Here is a 6554-nt window from a genome sequence, read left to right on the forward strand (position 1 = left end):
AAGTTTCGTGTAACTGATTCCAGAACTTTGAGGTAAACTGGGTTCCTCTATCTGATACAATGCTCCTCGAAGCTCCATGCAGACATACGATCCTGGTCATGTATATCTTTGCCAACTTAGCACTGGTGTAAGTGGTCTTCACTGGGATGAAATGAGCTACCTTCGTTAAGCGATCGACTACAACCCAAATCGAGTCATAGCCTGCACGGGTCCTGGGTAATCCCGTGATAAAATCCATGCCTAGCTTATCCCACTTCCACTCGGGTATCGACAATGGCTGTAGCAATCCTGCTGGCTTCTGATGCTCTGCCTTCACTCTCTCACATACATCATAAAGTGCTACATATTCCGCAATATCCTTCTTCATTCCGGTCCACCAGAAAGTGTCTTTCAAATCCAAATACATCTTGGTGTTTCCTGGCTGAATCGAGTACGGCGAATCATGGGCCTCTTGCAAAATTAGATGCTGGAAACGGTAACCAGAGGTGATGCACATTTTTCCCTGAAATTTGGATTTTTGAATCAATTCATATTGTATTTGAATAGGGGCTATTAATTCATATAAAATATTTAGTAGCTCCAATACTTCTGATTTTTGGTGAAGGGCTTTGGATTAATCCAACTAGTCCCTACAAAAATTATCAGAGGCAATAAAATGACTTAGTTCTTGAAACTAAATCAAAACAAATTACAGAAATAAAAAAGAAAACAAAATAGAGAAAAAGGAAAGCGGCTTACCTGGCGCACTCCTGGCGGCCTAGAAAGCCGGCTGGCCCAGCCCACCATGTGCCGACGCCAGTCGTCGTCCTCCCGGCGCCAGGAGGACGAGGGGCACGCGCTCACCGCCCGCGCACATGGGCGCCATGCCACCTGCCTGCTTGCACCTACCCTCGATGCCCTGGCCTCTCTGGACGTCTCCATGATGCACCCAGGCCCCTCTCACTCTCATCCCCATTCCCTTCCTCCTCTGCTCTCTCTCTCGCTGGACCGAACGCGCCTGTCGCCGCCGCTCGCTGTTGATGCGCCCACCACCATGGCCTCGCCTCTCCGACGAGTCCAAGCGCTCCGCGCCGTTGTCCTCGTCCTCTTTATCAAGCCGTGCATCGCTGGATGCCCTATGGAGCCGTCACCGCCATCTTCTTCATCGTTGGCCGCCCGAGATCGCCGTCGCCGTTCCGCCCGCGTTAGACCTTCCCCGAGCTCGTTGACGCCTCTGCCGGATCCGGTGTGAGCCCCGCCGTCATTTCCCCTCTCCGTTTCGTCGTTCACGTGCCGTAGCTAGGTCAACCGCCGAGGCCGAGACCTCACGCCGTAGGCCATGTCGCCGTCGTCGCTCTACCCACCGCAACTTGCGCCCGAGCATGCCGCTGCGCTCAGCAGCCTCCCAGAAGGCCAACGCTGCCGCCCGCAGCTCCTCCCATACACTGTAGCACCACGCGTGCACCTGGCCGTGCTCCGGCCGCTGCCTCGAGCTCGATTCCGGCAAGCTCTGGCGCCCCCGCAGCCTCCCGCTTACTCCCCTGGTTGCGGACGAGCCCGAGCAACGTCCCGGTGCTCTCAGACGCCGCCCCTGTTGTCCGTAACACGGACTCCGCCGTGACCAGAGGTCGCTGGCGACGATCCCCACCGCCTGAGCCCTGCCATGCGGGCCCGGCCTGTCAGGTGATTAGTTTAGGGTTAATCACCGCTTAACAAACCCCCCTGGCACTGACACATGGGCCCCGGAGCCCCCTAATTTTTAGTTAGGCTAATTAACCCCTTTTAACTAACTGTGTCACTGACGTGTAGACCCCACACGTCAGGTTTCACCCTGGTCAGCCCCGATTGACCTGCTAACGTCATGTTGTCGTCATGCTGATGCAATATTTGACTTTCTGGATTTTAAATAATTCAGGAATTCCAGAAATTAGCCAAAACTTTAAAAATTCACAGAAATTCAACCGTAGCTCAGATTGAAATAATTTATATATGAAAATTATTAGAAAAATTTAATCTATCTATCTGTTCAAGTTTCATGCATGACAAACCAACATAAACCTGCTGTATATGTGAAAACACATGAATGGCATTTATAAATGTTAATTTGGAGTCGCATTTGAACCCTTGGTTCAAATGGACTTCATTCAAATAGAGTTCTAGATGCATTAGCACAAACCACATCACATCTTCATGCCATGTTCATGCATCATACTGTTGCATATGCTTGTGTATTGATTATCGACACCATCCTTCTCAATAGGTCCTACTCCGGAGACTGTTCCAGAGTACCTGTTAGAGGAGAAGTGCCCCCCTGTTGATCTACCAGGAAAGCAAACCCCCTTGTTCATTCCAATACAATCCCACTCTCTCGCTCCTTCTCTCTTTTATTCCATTAGGACAACAATGATTTAACTGCTACTTTATGCTGCGGTAGTTGAACCCATTCCTCTGCATGACCTGTCATTGCCACAGTAAATAGTTGAAACCCACTAGCATGTGTAGGAGTTGATTGAGCCATGTTGTGTCCTACCATGCCATGCCTACTATTGCTTAGAGTATGTCAAGTTTGATTCATTGGGCATGAATTAGAGTGTTATGATATGTTCTGGTGCTGAGAGTTAAGTGTGTGAACACGATTTGGTGAAGGTAACGGTGAGAGGCCATGTAAGAGTACATGGTGGGTTGTCTCACTGGAACCGTCCCTAAGAACTGAGTTCTGTGTATGTTGTCTAATGACTATCTACTACCACACATTGGGTTCCGGTAACTCGACCCCTCTCGACTTATTAACCAACTTGACCTCTGTCCAGGAGTCGCAACTAGTTTCTGGTGTTTGTACGTAGTGTTATTTTTCTACCAAGTGGCACTTGGCAGGGTGGGCTTGGGACAGACTAGGAACATGTGGCACGGTGTACCAAGCGTAGATCCATCCGGCGAGGTGGGCTTGGGAACCCTACACACATCGTTTGGGGCCGTGAGCGAAACCCAGGCCAGATCTCCTTGCGGATGGAACCTGAATAGGCGATAAACCTGGACTAGAGTCTTGCGTGGTTAGTCAGGTCGTGGCCGACACCGTCACCAGGCTTCCGCTTGAAGGTTGCCAAGATACATGATGTGCACATGGCGGTAAGTGGCGAGAGCGTGTGTGAAGAAGTACACCCCTGCAGGGTTATCATGATCTACTTGAATAGCCGGGTCCGCGGTTATGGACTTGTTGGATGCTTACATGGTACATAGACAACTTCAAGTGGATACTCTAAAATGCTCAATACAAGTGTGAGTGCTATGGATGGCCTTCTCGTAGGGAGATGGGAATGAATCCATAGTAGTGTATTGATGTGGTGATTAGTGGACTCATGTGCGCTTTCCCACGTCAAAGAAGTTACTTGTAGTCGTAGAATAGGATAGCCATTGAGTCAAAGCTGGCTTGTTGCAGCCAAACCCCACATTGCCTTCTTGATACTAATGCATGTATGATAGGATCTGATGTAAGTCTTGCTGAGTACCTTTGTACTCATGTTTGCTTAGTTTATGTTTTGCATATGAGACATCTGTCTCACTAGTAGTTCCGCTTGGACTTTGACGAGTAGCTTGTTACCTCAGCTATGAATCTTGAACCCTTGGGAGGGTCTTGTAGATAGTTAGGCTTCTCAGCCTTTTTCATTTGTAGTTGTCTGTACTCAGACATGTTATGCTTCCGTTGCTTGTATGCTCTGAATGATGGGTCATGTGACCCCTGTTTGTAATATAATGCTATGCTGGCTCTTCTGGGCCTTTACCAATATGAGTTGTTGAGTTATGTTGTGATGTCATGTTGTACAACACATACTTGCATGTTATGCGTACGTGTAATGTGTATTGCTATGTGTGGGATCCAACACCTAGTTGTTTATTCTTGGTAGCCTTGCTTATGGGGAAAGGTCTCCTAGTGCTTCCACTGAGTATGGTAGCTTGCTACTGCTCCAGAACACTTAGGTTGACCGGCATGTGTCCTTCTTTGTTCATGTGTCTGTTCCTTCAGGGAAATGTCACGTGGTGTCTATCAGAGTCCTGCTAGCCTGCTACAACCCGAATTCTCTGGAGTCCTGTTAGCCCAGCTGCTATAGCCCGGATTCACTCACTGATGACCGACACGTTTGTCGCTGGGTCATGTATGCCTGTCCCTGTAAATTAGTGCCACTTTGGGTTTACGACTAGTCATGTCGGCCCGGGTTCTTTGTCACATGGATGTTAGCGACACTATCATATACGTGAGCCAAAAGGCGCAAATGGTCCCGGGCCAGGTAAGGCGGCACCCGTGGGAATACCGTGCGTGAGGCTGCAAAGTGATATGATGTGTTACATGCTAGATCGGTGTGACTTAGGATCGGGGTCCCGACAGATGTAGTCCAGTATTGGAGTTTGGTTGCAAAAAGACACCTCGAATGCAGTTCGTTGTTGGAACTTGGATAGAGTCCGGCGTTGGAGCTCGGACGTGAGAGGACACCACCACACGGGAAATACTTAAAACCCGAGGTGTGGCGTAAAAACAACAAGGCATTGATAAAGGCCGAAAACTTAAAGGGGCTTGTCGGATACCAGACGTGTAAACTCTTCGGATTCACTTCAGCGATCCTCAAGAACGAAGATGAGAAGATTTGTTGAACCAGTTTTCAAGACTGATGACCGAAGATGAAGAACAGTTCGGAAGAATCAAGGAGCGTCTCCAACTTGAAGACCAGTTCAGGGGGCTACTGACGGTGTCCTGGACTAGGGGTACTCACCACGTCGACCCCCGATCAGGTGGATCGGGCTGAGGACCCCCGCGGCGGTTCACTCATGGGCCACTTTGGGCAACACATGTCACATACAAGGCGGTTTCCACAAGACTTGGCGCACAAGCCGAGGACTCTCCTAAAACCCTAGGCCTCTGGTGAGTTATATAAACCGAGGCCAGGCTAGACAATGGATCATCTAATATTCATTAGAACAATCTCGTGGTAGATACATGTACCCTGTACTACACTCATATCAATACAATCAACCAGGACGTAGGGTTTTACCTCCATCAAGAGGGCCCAAACTTGGGTAAAATCTGTATCCATGTTACCATCGCTCCAAGACGCGTAGCTTAGGACCCCTACTACGAGATCTACCGGTTTTGACACCGACAGATGGATATCAACACCATGGCACTATGTATAACAAACAATCATACAAGTAAGGAAATTATACAAGTAACTATATAAATCATACAAGTAACTATATAAATTAGGTACTACATAAAAATGTGAATACCTAACATGAACTAACAATATATATATATATATGTATATAACACAAATTGAATACCAGACATGAACTAATAATAATCTTGATCGTCGGGTTCAATAAATGCTCTGGGATCAATAAACGCATCATCTTCATCACTATCATCAATGACGTGCTCATCGGGTTCAGCGGCATCAACATGTGGAAGGCCACCTTGATGTAATCGGTCAAGCAATGACAGGTCATCTGCAATAGTAACCTCTTCTTATTCCGGCTCTTCTTGTTCCAGCTCATGGGTGAAGTCGGATTCACTGTCGCTATCTACTTCAATGTTCTGGTGTGAAGTACATCGTTTGTTGAAGCGTTTTTTGGAAAGACGTGTTTCTTGGAAGAATTCACCTTCATATGTGTCTGCGTTAATGTGAGGTTCATAATCCTCTTCATTGGGGGGAGGAGGTGGTCTAACACGTGGCGGCACTTCATAAACAACATCCCAGCCATTCAGGTTTGGATCAGTTTGGCAGGCCCGCGGTAGATTGAAAACTTGGGTCACCTGTTGAGCCGTAATATAGACATCGGGAACATCTAAATGGGTGCTTTGTTTGATTTCGACTAGCCCTATATGTTCATGAGTCCTTCTAGTTTCCTTCGGCTGGAACCAATAACATTTGAAGACTACGACGTTCGGTGGGTTATCACCATAGAATAGAAGTTCATAAATCGCTTCAACTCTCCCATAATACTTGGTACCTCCTTCACCGATAGAAGAGACACAACAATTTGTACACTTTTGAGCGGCTATAGATAGCTCTTTGCCGAAGGTATGAAAACGACACTCGTTGATGTCGTATTTGTCAAATGAACGGACCTTATAGTCAAAACCATTAGTGCCTTGTCTCATTTCGCTGTCCATAGACTTTGAATTAGACTACAAGTTTAATACAAAAGGATTGCTGCATTAATTAGCTGCAAATTAGATGAATAAATGAGAATGGTCTAATGGAAATTACCGGGTTTTTTGAACTAAGAGATGAAACTGGGAAAGCCACCTCAATGCTTTGCCAGAAGCTCATACTCTTTGATGGAATCCTTTTCGATCTCCGCTCCATCCAAGAATTTGGCGATGTATCGACTGTATCAAAAAATATATTCGGGAATAAGAGCAGTTCAAAGGAATTAGAAGTTGTGAAACAATGTACCGCGAGACTTACTCGATGTACGGCCGCACTTCTGTTAGGTTGTTGAAGATATACAATGAAATGGTCTGCCATTCTTCAACATCCAACGATATTGGTTTCAAAGAACCGGCTGGTGCGAGATTCCCT

The sequence above is a fragment of the Triticum dicoccoides genome, chromosome 2A (assembly GCF_002162155.2).
Source record: "Triticum dicoccoides isolate Atlit2015 ecotype Zavitan chromosome 2A, WEW_v2.0, whole genome shotgun sequence".
NCBI classification, from domain to species: Eukaryota; Viridiplantae; Streptophyta; class Magnoliopsida; order Poales; family Poaceae; genus Triticum; species Triticum dicoccoides.